The sequence below is a fragment of the Typopeltis vanoorti genome, chromosome 7 (assembly GCF_054136105.1).
Source record: "Typopeltis vanoorti isolate ZY-2024b chromosome 7, IOZ_Tvanoo_1.0, whole genome shotgun sequence".
In the NCBI taxonomy this organism is placed as follows: Eukaryota; Metazoa; Arthropoda; class Arachnida; order Uropygi; family Thelyphonidae; genus Typopeltis; species Typopeltis vanoorti.
The window spans coordinates 28893441-28910312 of record NC_143555.1 but is presented as its reverse complement, the minus strand read 5'-3'; the positions used below and the strand labels follow the sequence as shown (position 1 = coordinate 28910312).

The 16872-nt window shown below is 34.3% G+C and overlaps 1 protein-coding gene across 1 annotated transcript in view; it reads right to left on the bottom strand.

Moving 5' to 3' along the window:
* qm (geranylgeranyl pyrophosphate synthase quemao) overlaps nucleotides 1-16872 on the bottom strand; it is a 196138-nt gene that overhangs the window by 14661 nt on the left and 164605 nt on the right. The gene's annotated exons all lie outside the window — the stretch shown is intronic.

Genomic DNA, 16872 nt, shown 5'->3' with positions numbered 1-16872 from the left:
CATGCCAATTAAAATTAAGTTATGTTTTGTTGTTTTAATTTATTAAACCAAATATGTCACACTAGGTTAGCACATGTAGTGCTTGCCTGTCTGAACGCACCCATTCCCACACCTGCACTATATTCTTCGCATATAGTGCAGGTGTGGTCTGTAAATTTGCTCACTTTGTTAAAATAAGTAAAGGTTTTGTAGTGGAAGTTGCAGTGCTTTCATTTACTGGTGATTGTGTTAGGTAACATGAATATTGTAACATTAAATTAAATATTAACAAAATAAAAATATTTTTATAGTATTTAAAATGTCAGCAAAGAAGAGAAAGATAGAATAAGAAAATCAGGAGTTTAAAAGTGAATGGACTGAAACCTACGCATTTGTAGCAAATACAGCAGGATTTCCAATGTGTTTAATATGCCATGAAAAGCTTTCAAACAATAAAAAATCAAATATACTAAGACATTTTTTAAATAAACACGATACATTTCACAAAGCATATCCACAGGGAGATGAAAGAAAAAAAGGCAGTAGAAGAGCTGCAATGCAAAGTAAACCTAACTAAATGTTCATTTTCCAAATGGATAAAAGCATCAAGAAATCCAACTATTGCCGCTCAAGAAGTTGTTAAACGAGGAAAACCTTTTCCGGACGGCGAATATATGAAAGAATGCTTTATTAAAATCTCCGAATTTCTCTTCTGTGATTTTAAAAACAAAGCGGAAATAATCAAAAATAAAAGACATGCCATTATCTGCTAAGATTGTAAGGGACAGAACTATATGAATGGCAGAAGATATAACAAATCAGAAGGTTACAGATCTAAATTCAACACCAGGATTCTCCATTGCCTGATGAATCATGCAATGTGGATGCACAGATTGTACTTATTTGTAGATATGTAAATTCTCAAGGACCTCAGGAAGAATTACTCGATATACTGCAACTTACAGGAGAAACTCGTGGAGAAGACACTGCTGCTGTTACCACTTGCTTGAAAAGTAAGGGTATTAATATTAACAAAATAATATCTATTGCGACCGATGGGGTGCCGAGCATGAAAGGTACAAAAAAAGGTTTTGTTTCTTTATTTAAAAAACAAATTTTTCATTAAGTGTTTTCCTTTCACTGCATAATCAATCAAGAGATACTTTGTGCACAAACTTTTCCAAAAGAGATAACAGTAGTGATGGATTTGGTTGTAGAAATTGTTAACAAAATAATGGCAAGACTGCTACATCATTGGCAATTTTGTGAACTTCTTAAAGAAATCAATTGCGAATATTCCGATCTTCTTTTGCATAACAGAATAAGATGGCTTTCCAGAGGTGCAGTGTTGATGCAATTTGCCACCTGCCTTGGAGAGGTTAAGTTGTTTCTAAGACAAAAAGACCTTGAATATGCAATATAAAATTCTACTTTCTGGTGGATATGACTTCCCATTTAAACGCACTAAATAAGAAACTACAGGGAAAGGGAAATACAGCAGTTTTGCTTTTAGAAGTGATTTCGTTTGAACAAAAATTATATTTGTTTGCGAGAGACTTAGAGAAAGGCACATTATTACATTTTCCTGAATTTAATGGGAGATTTGAGGAGTTTAGAAAGAACAAGGCAACTATGTCATTTTTATTGCGACCACATGAAATTAATCCTGCCGAATTAAATTTTTCACCTTTTGTTGGAATTGATGAGGCTGCATTTCAACTTGAGTTAGAGGACCTGAAAACCAAGGATTTGTGGAATTCAAAATTTAGAAATCTTGAAGCTGACTTGGAGTTGGAAAACAAAAATCTACCCTTCAAATACAACACAAATGGTCTGAAATAGAATATCTTAAAAAGAAAGATCAGATTCTATTTGACACATGGAGTTGTTTACTGAACACTTACATTCAGTTAAAAACAGGCACGACTTCTATCGATTTTCGGATCGACATATTTCTGTGAGCAAATATTTTCTAATATGAATTTTATTAAAAGTAAGTTGAGAAACCAACTAAACAACATGAGTCTTTCGTCATGTTTGAAAATGAAAATTACAGTGTATTTGCCGCATATTGAGAAACTATCCCAAGAAGTACAACAGCAAAAGTCGCACAAAGAAGATATTTTAAATTAAAAAAATTAAAGAAACAGATTTATTATTGGATTTTATACATGTTTTTGTAAGGAGGAGGAAATCTTTGTTTTATTTAATATTTAAAAATATCATATAATTTCATGTGACATGCCACCCCTGTGTTTTACAAGTATGATAACGTGTTACTGTAAAAAAATCTGAATAAATAATTTAATTATATTTTTCAATGTGGTTTCTAAATTAAAGCAGTGATGAGCAATTAAATAGTAAATCAAATACTCGAATCGATCCATAAAAAGAATATTTTCTTTTTCTTTGATAAGTATTAATTTATTTTTCATTATTTAGCTATATTTTAATTTTTTTTAACATGCACAAATAAATCCACATGTAAAAATCAACGTTCATAAAATAGATTTTGAATTAAAATATACTAATTCTGCCATACAAAATGAACACCGTGGACCACAAACAAAAAACCTGAGAGGGCCGCATGCAGCCCGCGGACCATTGGTTGCTCATCACTGCGTGCGGCTCCCTAATTTTTTTTTTTAACAGATTTTAAAAATGGCTTTTCACTCCAAAAATAGGTTGCTGACCACTGCTTTAAATAATACGTTACAACAAAACTTACTACATTCTTTGCATTTACTTAGCATCTAGTATTTAAATTAATCCTGAAGTCTGATGATGATTGAGTGATAGTGAAGATTTTAGTAAATTATTATTATTATTCAGGCCTCAATGGAGTCAAAAGACTCATCGTGGGAGGTCCTTGTGCGAAGGATACATAAGAAAACATTGTCCAGTCTACATATTTCATATATGACTTCAACTGAAATACATATATGTATTTCAGTTAAGATGCACTATTTGGTCTTTGAGCATTTTAACTTATCTACTAATAAAATTTGATTATCAAAATCATCAACAGAATTTTCAATCTACCTACAAAAGTTGTGTACAGGAAACTATAATTAATGTTAAATAATTACTTGCTATTATCAATTACTTCTGAGTTAGTCTAATTTCATCAGGTCCCTAATACTGCAACATCTTACATGTCATTCATCACTCACATCAATTCAGCCAGATCTTCTTCAAGGTCTTTTTCGTAACATTCTGATCAAGCACCTGTTTTTCTTACTCTTTCATTATCTAAGTGATCATACCACCTCAGATGATCCCTGATAACACATTCTTCAATGCCAATAAATGCAAAGTTCCTTTCTAATATCTTCATTTTTAGTATGTTTCTGCCATTGATATTGTCTGTTTAGTCCCATAATTTTTTTATCAGAACTCTGAGTACTGAAAAAATTAATATTAGTCACTCTTGTATACTGGATATTTAATATTAGTTACTCTCATTCCATATAAATTTATTTAGCAAGCTCTCACCATATCAGCACTGTTTATTCTATTTTCAATTGTTTTGGGTCATCAATATGAATGTAGTTGGTGTTTTTCACATTGTTTTATTAGCATTCATCTTTGTTGTTGATTTTCATACAAAATCGGTTAACTCGAGTAAGCCCTTCATCTAGCCTATGAGGAATGAGGAAAATGATCAGAGATTCTGACTAAATATCCAATCCTCACCTTCTCGCTGTATGCCCCATTGATAGGTATCCACCTGGATACTGCTTGAAGGAGAGGAAGTTGAAGACTGGAGTCTTTTACAGATTGGAGGCAGACACTGCTGAGAATGGAGCTGAGACCATGTATATTTGTGAAGTAGATCTGGAAGGCTCTGCAGGACCTTGTTGCTGAATGAATGAGCCACACAAACCCAAGTTTCCAAGATGGCTATTAGTAGCACTTGATTTCCACACTAGTATTCCTCTTTTGTAGTCAATGCTCTATGTTTTCTCATTGCTTTGTTATTTTTCTTCCAGTTGGTGCTGAAGTTGACAACTATTCATGCTAGCTAAGCACTAGGTCAGGCTGGGCTCAGATATGTGATTAGGGGGAAGCACCTTTCAAGGTGTTCATAGTTGCCATTAATTCTCATGTGATCACCTTGTGTCATGGGTTAGTTACTTTCACCAGTCGTGGAAAGTTCGTTCCATTCCTTCTTCTGTTTACCACTCAAAGTAGTAGTAGCATCTGGTGATCTTTTTGCAATCAAAACCAAATTTTTCAGTTCCCTTGGTGATGCCATCCTTCAACATTTAATCACTTTTCGTGTGTGGAAATTTAGAATGATGGTACTGTACTTTTTTGTTTTCCTGCTTTGATCATATTATGTACTGCTGATGCAATGAGACTACAGAGCTAGCTGGCATCAGTGGAGGATGATTTTTCATCGAGGCACTGATCACAAATCTGTTCTAGTTTACTTTCAGTTGATTTGATTTTATGGGAGAAAGTTTTGTCAACAGCAACAAGGTGCTGCTCCAGGCTTTCAGTGCATTTTCCTAAATTCAGAAACTGTTTTCATGAAGGGAAGCACAGTGAACAGAAGAAAAGCTGGTTCAGGTTTGCAAAAACTTTATATACCAATTCATCAATTTTTACAGACTCACTAGTTTACAGCTATGACACTTAATAGCATTATTGAATTTGTCAGTGCTGGTCAAATGCATTAGCTATGGGAAGAATGCTCTGTTTTTGATGGACTTTGTTACAGCCATCTTTGCCTTTTTTCTTGAATGCATCAGTGTGTCCTTGCACATGACTGATATTGAACTGATAAAATAACTGCTGTGGTACACAAAAAGTACTTACAGGTTTCACAGTAATATTTAGCTCCTTAAAAACTGCTGTCGTGGTTTGATGAATTTATGGAGGAAATAACTTTTGTAAATGATAAAACGAGAAGTGTGCTTGTATACATATATAAAACATATAAACACAACACAAAATAAATTTGTATTGAAATGTGACCCTTTTACCAACTCACGTGCTCTCTCTCTCACACACATATTCATAACCTTAAAATAATGAGTCTTCTGGTATTAAATACAAGATATCGGCAAAGGCAGAAATTAACATGTTTTAGTCAGAGACTCACACAAACATAATAGGAAACTTTGTGATCTTGCTTTGGGAAGTCAAGACAAGTTCCTCATCAATCCTTAAGCTCACTAAGGGAAACAGCAGCAATAAATTTTCTTGCACACAATCACACAGGAAAAAATGACAATTCATTCCTGTGTCTTCAACACTATGCCTTATTTCAAGCACATTCAGCTACAACTTAAAACAAGTACCAAAAACAGCAACAGTTTACTTCATAAAACTCAGCTATCCAGTACTGAAGCAAAAAACAACATATTTAACATTCCAGAATTTTACTTGGCAACTGTCAGTTTCACAAAAACCAAACTATAGCTTATCATCTAATCTTTACTCAAAAAACCAAAAAATTAGAACACTGAGGATATATATACTTCTCAATAGGAACTTGAACATATAAGGAATCCACAACGTACATCCATTCATTCCTTATATTTTTTTTTATTTCTTAAAGGAAATTATTTCTAACACTCCCTTATATTCTTCCATCTGTTCCATTTTTTTTTTTTTCTTTGTCTCCCTATACATATAAAAATATATCTTCTCTCTCATATTCATCAGCTTTTGTTTTCTTTTCACAGTCAAGAACATTCTGTATTCTCTCAACTGCAATTGCGCGAAATGATGTCATGCAGCCAAGTATCACAAACAAGAAAGACGTTTTTTCAGTAATAGCAGACTGGATATGTTAATTTGCAGTGCAATGAAGTTTCTTTTCTGCTTGAATAATCAGTATAATGAACTTTTACAGGTACTTTAATTCCAATGATGTAGAAAGGTAGGTACATCTTGCTGATTCCAATGTTGACTTGAAGCATGAGGCATGGTTAGGCTTAACAGCCTCACTAATCAACCATTAATAACGAAAATACAAGCATTGCTGCTATATTCTTACAGTAAAATATCATTTTAATATACTTTTATCGACATGATATTTTTTATACATCTTTAATTTCATTTTTTCAAATATTTTAACAAGGTTCTGTCTTGGATGGACGACCATCTTTGCTTTCTGTAGAAGGTATCAGCTTGCATATAGCTGATATCAAACTGATAAAATGACTGTTATGGGACACAAAGAGTACTTATAAGTTTCGCTGTAATATTTAGCTCCATAAAAATTGCTGTTGTGGTTTTGCTTGGTTAAATTTATGGAATAAACTTTTGGAAATGATAAAATGAGGAGCATGCATTTAGGTCAACTTCTTCCAAACAAAGCATCACCTATGATGTAAATTCACTTGTGTTTATTGTCCAACAGAAGGTTCTAGTATGGAGGAATCATTTGAGCCATCAGAGATAGCAAATGCATGAATAAAAAGAGAAAGCATGTTCCCAGTGAAGCTCTCAACAGCAGAATTGAGATTGAATCCAAAATCTATACAAATATTTGGGAAAATTTTAGAGAAAACAGAAAAGCTAATAATGGTATGTATCTGCTGGATTTATGTTTAGGATATGGCTTAGTCTTACTAACCATATTCAAACATAAAAGCTGTCAAGAAGTTGCATGCAGAGAATGTTGTAGAAAAAACTTATTTGATTAATGTAGATATTCCCTGAAACTGTTTCATGTCACTCCTAATTTAAATAATATTCACCCAATAAGCTTTGCTATTATTGGGATCTTATTTTATTGTTGATAATGTTCAAGGATATTCCATGTGAGAACATGTGTCATTTGAAGTAAAATAGGCGATTTCTTTCTTCTTGAGTATATTTTTAGATTACTTAGTATTAACTATATTATTGTGGCCTTTTCTGTTTTTTTTTTTATTGTATTCAGTATTTGCTAATATCTTTTAAGACATATTAGCTTAAGATATGATTTTAATAAATGGCACCAAAAACCAAACCCAGAAGAACAAGAGAGCAATGTTGAAAGCAAGGGTAATGAGAGCATGGAACCTAATAAAGAGAACTTTTATAAAGGAATAATTCAAAAATCAGCCAGGGAGTTGGAGAAAGCAGGAAAAACATTTACAAGAATTACGACAGGAAGAGAGAACTTAGGATAAAAATAACAGGAAGGAAAGCACAATAATTCATTAGTTATCAATGAATAATAATGGTAATGACAAGGTAAGTCAATTAAAGAAAAAGGAAGTCATCACTATATTGAGCGTCCCAAGAGCAAAAATAAAGCATGTAACAAAGGTAGTTGAAACTAAAGTAGTGACAAATATAATATGATAGAGGATATGAAAGACTTGATGGAAGAAGCAAGAAAGGTGAGAAAGTGAAAATGGTTGGTTTATTACCAAGATACAACAGCAACGAATTAAAGAGAAAAATGATTCAATGTGCAGCCATGTAGAAAAAAAGAGATGCAAGATTTTGAGGTTTTGGAAGTGTAGGATAAGTTTGATTTGCATAAGAGGGATGGCTTGCACTTGAATGGATTTGGCATTCAGGTGCACAGAGAAATTATTTATTGGAATGAGACCAAATGCACAGAATCAGAGAAACTAGATCATCTTGGGAGGAATGCTGAGGATATGTAAGTTCAGCCAGGATGTGTAGACATAATAGTACTAGGAATGTCAATGAACATGGTTATGAATCTACAAAGGATGGACACTTTGGGTTTGGGCATTTTGAACATGTGTGTGGAGAGAAAAGAGTAAGTTGCCACCAAAAGGGCCAAGTACAGTACAGTACAGTACAGATGTAGACATAATAGTACTAGGAATGTCAATGAACATGGTTATGAATCTACAAAGGATGGACACTTTGGGTTTGGGCATTTTGAACATGTGTGGAAAGAAAGGAGTAAGTTGTCACAGTACAAATTTATGTATAAGAAAAAGCAAGGAGCTAACTTGTCAATATACAAATGACAGGAGCATTAGAAACAAAGTTGTTGAGCTTGTTGCTTTGGTGAATACACTGTGTTCTAAAATTGTCATTAGTGAAATCTGGCTCTCAGAGCTTGGATATTGTAACTGGAATCAAGTGCAAAGGACACAGTATTTTTAGGAATGACAGAAGAGATAGGAAAAGAGGGGGAGTACTACTAATGATATCAGATGATTTGAGTCCAGACAATAGACACAAATGAGAGCAATAACGGTAATAATTTCCCATGTAGCATATAGTTTGAGACTATATGGCAGGGGGTCGAGAACCTTTTTGAACCAAAGAGCCATTCCACCAAAAAAATTAATTAAAACAAAATTTTAGGAGCCGCAACTTCAATTCGATTTTTCCTGGTGACTCAAAGTTGCAGTTAGTTCAAACTTACGTAAATTTGTTTTTAATTCAGTACTTCCAGATATCAAATACCACTTTTATGTTTGTATATAAATTTTTTATATGTTCAATAAATAAAACATTAAGTTTGATTAAGTTTTTAATCACAAAACATGTTTAAGTAAGTATAATATTGCAAAAAAGTCAGAATTTGTATTGCAAAAATAATTAGTCCGAACAAAAATACAATATTATGTATTTTAATAGATATTTGATTGTTTTAATTTAAAATTCACTAATGAGGCTTTTGATTTTGCATCTTCTCAGCCAATTTACTTAAATCTGGATTGTATGTCATGCACTTTAATAGTAATTCGGCTTTTCAGTCAATTTGTTCCTATACTTATTTTTAATGTAATTCATTGAAGAGAAAAATTATTCGCAATTATACGTTGAAAAGAAAAGAGTCAAAACCCCAAAAGCAAGTCGCCTGGTATTTGAAGAATTAGTTGGGAAAGAATTCCAACATTTAAATATAATTTCCTGTGGTGTTTCTTCCACAGTTTCCTCATTTTCTTCAATTTGTGCTACCATTTCCTGAAGTTTTTGTACCCAGATGCTTTTATTCTGAATTTCCAAAAGCTCCATTTGTAGTTCTGCAATTGATATTCCAGGAAAAGCTTCAATATCTATTAATTTAAATTGCAATTTAACGGATGTAATATAAATTTCATCATCTCCTGATGTTTTTTAAAATCCTGAAATCTGCTTGAAAATGAATCTAAAATTACAGCAATCATTTCAGTGAATATTTTGCAATCAACACTTTCTTGATTTAAATTCAATCTATAATTTTTTAGATTTTCAAAACATATAAATTTTTCTTCAGTAACATCTTCGAAAAACACTCTTAGTTTCTATTCAAAGGTAAGGACTTCCTCTAGTAATTGTAAGGCTGTTTCCCTTCCCTTGTAACTTCAAATTTAGCTTATTAAAATGTTCTCTCATATCAAGCAAAAAACAAAAATTTTATATCCATTTGAGATTACTGAGAAGTTCCACATGATTTACGTTAGATTTTTAGTGGTTAAGAAAACTGTTACTTCTTTTAAGCATTGAGAAAAACGTTTTACTGCTTTTCCCTCTTGATAACCATTGTACAGATGTAAATCTTTATGTTAACTATCTAGTTCCTCTAAAAATGCGTCAAAAAGTCTGTGATTCAACATCTGAAATTGATCACTGGCACAACAACATCCATCACTCTTTTTAGTTGTGATAATAATCCCAAAGAATTTGTAACTAAAGCTTCTTGATGCAAAATGCAATGAAATAACTCCATGTAGAATATGAGTGGAGAATAATTTAACAAACCCCTTATTTTTCGCAATCATAGAAGGAGCGCCATCGGTTGCAATGCATACTATATTATTAATATTTATATTTTTATTCTGTAAACTTGTTACAAAGTTTCCTGAAATATCTTGACCTGTAGTGTGTCCTTTAAGTGTTAGCAAATCAAGAAGTTCTTGAATACTGGAAGATGTGATATATGCAGCATTGTGCCATATCGGAAATATCATCTGATTCATCAACCGCAATAGATATAAAATTGGCACAATTAATATCAATAATTTCCATATTTGAAACTTCTGCAGAAATTGTTAAAATCCGTTCCTTGACAGTTCTAGCCAAAAGAGGTAAATCTTTAATTTTTTTTTACGTATTTCATCCTTATTTTTCATATCCTTAAATAGAATTTCAGAGACATTATACATGCAATTTTTTAGAAATTCACGATCAGTAAAAGGTTTTCCCGCTTTTGCTATTTCAAGGGATAACATTAAGTATCCCTTGAAATAGCAAGTAGTATTGCTTAAGTAGTATTCGACGAAGATTTCGTCCAAGTTAACAAATTTCTTTGCTGAATCAATGTTTTCTTTTGAAATTCTTCAATAGCTTTTTTTCTATTATCACCCTCAGGATATTTTCTACTGAAGTCTAAATGTTTTCCTCGAAAATGTCGTTCGACATTACTTGATTTGTTATTTTGAAGTAGTAGATGGCAAATTAAACATTGCCGATTTCCATTTACTTCTATAAATGCAAATTTCTCTTTCCACATTTTATTGAATCCTCTGTTTTCTTCAATTATTTTTCTTTTTATTGAACACATATTAGGAGGATTATTATCACAAATTTACCTGCAAGTAAAAATTCAACATAACAACATAATAAAAATTAATTTGTGCATAACATTACCTGACACTAAATTAAACACCAGTTTAGTACCACAATAAATAAGTTAACAGAATATTTATTTTGACAGTTAAAATCTGTATGTATCTAAAAACCGTGGGTGTTTGACAGGACAGCTGATCAATTAGTTCAAATTTCCACCATGGCGCTAGTTACCTTAGGCATGCGTAACGTCACAGGCATAGTATCTGGTGCCACAAACAGGCTGTATCAAAAAACAATATTTATTTGTTTGTATTAATTATTTTGTCATGTTGTACCATCATTTTTTATTTTTCATTTTTCTGAAAACAAACCCCAACTCAACATCCCCAGAGTTAAAGATCGGTACTATCAACATAAGAAGCCTGAATGGCAAAGAAATGGAGCTAGCTGAGGAATTAGATAAGTACCAGATCGACATAATAGGGGTGACCGAAACAAAAAAAGACCAAAACTGGTGAGATCTTTCTGAGCAATAAATACAAAATCTTATATTCAAGCAATGACAATCAAGAAAAAGGAGTAGCCATAGTATTCAACACAAAATACGAGGCTAATCTTCTTGAATGGCAGCCAGTGTCAAATAGAGTAATGTGGGCAAATATGAGAATGGGGAACTGAACAATGAGACTTATTTGTACCTATGGTCCCACAGAAGGTTCTACTAATTTTCTTGAATGGCAGCCAGTCTCAAGTAGAGTAATGTGGGCAAATATGAGAATGGGAACTGGACAATGAGACTTATTTGTGCCTATGGTCCCACAGAAGGTTCTACTAAGGTAGAAGTGGAGGAATTTTTTTGAGGCTTTAGAAAAAGCGACTGACACAATGAAAAAAGAAAAGTTGGTCCTTGTTGGGGATCTAAATAGCAGAGTAGGAAATGATTGTGAGACATACAAAAATATTTTGGGAAAATTTGGAGAAAAGAGCAAAGCTAATAATAATGGCAAATATCTGTTGGATTTCTCCTCAGGACATGGACTGGTTATTACTAACACTATATTCCAACATAAAAATGTGCACAAATTCACATGGAGAGAAGAGGCTAGGAATAAGAAAAGTCTCATTGACTATGTTATTGTTGATAGTGATGTTTTCTCCCTGGTGCAGGACACCAGAGTGTACAGAGGATTTGAAATTGGAAGTGATCACTATTTAGTCTTGAGCAGGATAAAATTGAATTTCATATTGAAAAGAATAACATGTAAGAAAGTTTTAAAGCGAATAAAAGTTGAGCAGCTCTCAGATGTGAACTGTAGACTAAAATACACAAAGATTATTGAAGAAAAAATGAAAGAGTTTGAGAACAGGAATCAAACCTTGGAAATTCAGTGGCAAACTCTGAAGAAAACATTAATTGATTCTGCCAGAGAGGCATGTAGTGAGGTTGTCTGCAAGGATAAAAAAATCAGAACTCCCTAGTGGACACAGCAAGTTAAAGAGGCAGTGAAGGAAAAGAAGAAAGCATATCAAAAGTTCCTGGCAAATAAGTCAGCTTGTGCTCTTAGAGAATACAGAGACAAATGTAAGAAAGCTAAACACTGTGTAAAACTAGCTAAACAAAAGTCATGGGTGGACTTTGGCAAGAATATAGAAAATAAATATCAAGAAGGTGGCAAAATATTCTGAAGGTTGATGAAGAAGCTTAGGAATGGGGGAAAAGAGTGCTGTAAAAGGAGTTAGAGATGATAAAGGTGACATGAAAACTGGAGAAAAAGATATCCTTGAAGTATGGAGTAATTACTTTGAAAAACTGCTAAATGAAACAAGCAGTGATGATAGCACAGTGGTAAAAAACACTGATCAGGCATGCAGGCAGGAATACATATCCATACTTGAAGTAGAAAAAGTCATCAAAGGCTTGAAATGTGGAAAGGCAGCTGGAGTAGATGATATTCGACCAGAAATGCTGAAGTATGGTAGTAGTCTTACAGTGGCTGCACTGCATAGTTCAGAAAGCCTGAACAGACGGACGAATTCCTGATGATTGCAGTAGAGCTCTCATAGTACCCATATATTAAAAGGGAAATAAAACTGAATGTGAGAATTACAGAGGTATATCCCTACTGAGTGTTCCTGGCAAGATCTATGCACGTATACTTGAGAAACGGTTGAGAAGAATTGTGGAAGACAAGCTTGGTGAAGAACAAGCTGGATTTAGGCCAAACAGAGGCTGTCAGGATCAGATCTTCACTTTTCGACAAACAGTCGAGAAAGCATGGGAATATAACAAAGATCTGTATTTAAGCTTTCTTGATTTGGAAAAGGCATATGATAAGGTGCCAAGAGAGAAGCTATTCAATACTCTGCAGTTATATGGTGTCAATGGGGCATTATATCAAGCAATATTTAGTCTTTATTTGAGTTGTAAGTCAGCAGTTGGAATTGAAGGAAGTACAGGAAGATGGTTTAATGTTAAATCTGGTGTGAGACAAGGATGTACATTATCCCCTCTGTTATTCATTATCTATATGGATCACATTATGAAGGAAAGTGGTATTAAACATGATATCAAAATTGGAGATGTTAATGTCAGCTCTTTGCTTTATGCGGATGATGTTATACTTCTAAATAAATCCACTACAAGTCTGCAAGATTCTCTGACTAAATTGAATAGCTGTTGTAATAGATATGGTATGAAGATCAGCAATAAAAAGACAAAGACAATGAAAATAGGCAGAATCATTGAAAATGTCAACTGTGTTGTGAATGGAGAACCTGTGGAACAAGTAAAACATTTCAGCTAGTTAGGCATGATTTTTACTGAAGATGGTAAATTAAATATAGAAATAGACAACAGAATCAGCAAAGCTGGTATGGTGGGAAGTCAAATGAATAAATTCACATGGAATAAGAGAGAAATTAGTCGAAACACTAAATTAGCTGTATACAAGACTGTGTTCAAACCAATTTTAACTTATGGATCTGAGAGCTGGGTCAGAAGTAAAACACTTGACCAAAGACTAGAGACCGCAGATATGAGAGTCCTGAGAAAGATTAGCAGTGTGAACAGATGACATCAATGGCAATATCATATTAAAAACAACGATATTAGGAAAGAACTTGACATTGTCAGCATCCAGGAATGCGTTAGCAGAGCTAATCTCAGTGGTATGGTCACCTAAACAGAATGGGCGAGGAAAGATTAGCAAAACAAGCGTTCTCTGTTAGGTTGGCAGGAAAGCGACCTAGAGGAAGACCAAGATATAGGTGGATTGATACGGTACAAAGTGCCTTAGATGATAGAAATATAAGATCGGGTAATGTTGGAGTCTTGACAAGTAACAGACTGATTTGGAGGAAAATTGTAGATAGGAAGTTAGTAATGATATAATTTTTTCATGTAGTACTATCATATCCTGTAAACCCCTTGTGGGTACATGGCAGGAATTTGATGATGATTGTATTAATTATGTATCTTTTAATTCAATATAAAAGAGGTGCACTTTGTTCAGCCAAGAGCCGCATGTGGCTCTGGAGCCGCCGGTTCCCAACCGCTGCTATATGATAAATTTAGTTTAATCTTTTATCCAAGTGTGAGCAAACAAAGTTTGCGCCTGAAAGTATCTTCAGGACTGGGGTAAGGTGGTACAACACCAGAGCACTCCTTGCAAAGGTGGAGCAAGCTACCAACATTCTCAGTATCTCCCAAATGCAAAACACATCTCCTTGTGGATATGTCTAATGTTATGCATTAAGGGAAGGGCCACAACCCAGACTAGTTTCGACCTTTATTGAGGTCTCTTCAATGGGAGCCAGGCCCAAGTGGAGATACCAGGCAGAAGCATTAGCAGGTCATCTCTACCTATAGGAGTTGCCAAATGGTGTGCCACCCTTTTTTTAATAAATTACTCTGGATTTAGAGAAAGATGTTGAAAGTTTATTTTTCACTTGGTTAGAGTATAATAAATTTAGTTTAATCCTTTATCCAAGTGTGAACAAACTAAGTTTGCGCCTGAAAGTATCTTCAGGACTGGGGTAAGGTGGTACAACACCAGGGTTTGTTTTGTTTGCTCACACTTGGATAAATGATTAAACTAAATTTATTATACTCTAACCAAGTGAAAAATAAACTTTCAACATCTTTCTCTAAATCCAGAGTAATTTATTAAAAAAAGGGTGGCACACCATTTGGCAACTCCTATAGGAAGAGATGACCTGTTAATGCTTCTGCCTGGTATCTCCACTTGGGCCTGGCTCCCACTGAAGAGACCTCAATAAAGGTCGAAACTAGTCTGGGTTGTGGCCCTTCCCTTAATGCATAACATTAGACATATCTGCAAGGAGCTGTGTTTTGCATTTGGGAGATACTGAGATAGGAGTGTTGGTAGCTTGCTCCACCTTTGCAAGGAGTGCCCTGGTGTTGTACCACCTTAACCCAGTCCTGAAGATACTTTCAGGCGCAAACTTTGTTTGCTCACACTTGGATAAAGGATTAAACTAAATTTATTATACTCTAACCAAGTGAAAAATAAACCTTTAAACTTTCCCTGCTATATGGTGTGGAGGCTGACAGAATCAAATATATGGTGAGATGTTGCTAAAGATCTGGAGATGAAGAAATGCATTGCAAAATTACCCAGATGAGTACTAAATGAGTAATTATTATGAGTGACTTATATCATCCAAATAATGACTGGGTATCCAAGAAAACTCATGATAGGGATGAAGGAGAATTCATTGAGCAGTTGTATGACAACTTTCTCGAGCATCATGAGATTGTGAAAGAAGCAATGAGGATGAAGTGTTACATATGATCAGAATCTATACTATAGCATCAGAATGTATATCAGTTAAAGAAGTGATATTTTGACGCCAGTCGGTAACAGTGATCAAGCTGTATTTGTCCTAGAAAGTGACCAACTATGTTGATGTTCCAGTCAGTACAGGTTATATGCTGAACTACAAATCTAGAAGTTATGATAAACTCAGGAGAATATTCTCTTTGGTTTCACTATTCAAATGTTGAATGAGAGGGATATCAGTAATGAATGGGAAAACATACTTAAATAATGCAGTATCTTAATGTGTCCCTAGAATTCAAAGAAAAATGGAATTAGAGTGAAATTTATGTGCAATCTCATTAAACAAGAGATCCACAAGAAGAAGATGATGTGGATTTCCTCTTCTATACAGAGCTCAGGAAAAGTTACGAGTATTGTACAGAAAGCTAAGTTGGCTGCACAGGTTGAACATTTAAGGATATAGAAGTCACTTTGCATGTTTACAAGATTTTGATATGGCCACACCTGGACTATGGTACACAGATCTGGTTGCCTGGGTTCCAAAGAAAGAAAGAAGCTGTAGAAAGGCTGTAAAAAAGAGTTATAAAGGTGATATATCAGGATTACAGAATGTAGATTACAAGGAATGGTTGAGAGAATGTGGACTGTAGACAGAATAATAAGGGTGATATGATAGGGATCTATAAACTATTGAGAAGGCATTAATGGATATTGGTTGAGAACAGTTTTCATTATATGGAAGGCAGGGAGAGGACAAGGGGGATATCCATGGAAGTTAAGTTTGCATGCAGTCAAGAAATGGGCGAGAGCTAGAATTTTCTCTCGCAGAACCTCGAGCAAGTGGAACAAGTTGTCTATTGAAATTGAAGTGGTGAGTGCATGTAGTGTGAATGCATTTAAAGGAAAGCATAACAGGTGTGTGGTTAATGCATGGCCTAAGAACTCCTTCGATGAGTTTTCAGAGTTTGACGAAGATTTTAACAGATGTTCACATGGTGCTCCTTCTGGTCAGAAGTAGAGAGACAGAGAACAAACTTGGCAGTGATATGCTGCATGTTCAAATCTCTTGTGGTGATCGTTTGAGCTGTCCTATATGAAATCCCAATTCTATCAGCAACTTCTTGGATGGTGATTAATCGATCTGCATGGGATGATCTGTCAATTTTTTTTGATATTTTCGTGGGTTGTACTGGTGGAGTCCTCCCAGCTTCTCATCATCCTCCAAGGTGTTTCTGCCCTTCTTAAAATGCGAGTGTCACTCAAAACACTGAGATTGGCTCATGACTTCATTTTCATATGCCTTACAAAGTAATTCAAGGAAATTTCTCCAATTTTACACAAAATTTTACATTTGCATTTTGTTCTGATTTTGTGTTCATGGCAAAATCACAGAATGGCACAAACACATAAGAATAGTGTACTGGTGCACACCGTTCAGTGCAACATGGCAGACTGACCTCAACAATGTCTGCACCACTGACATCTGGCAGCATGAGACTAAATCGATCAGTCACCAAGTATCTGGCACTGTCTGGTTTCTTTTTGATAGCACCTCACAGATGTATGGAGTAATTATTGAAAATTGCTAAATGAAAGTGAG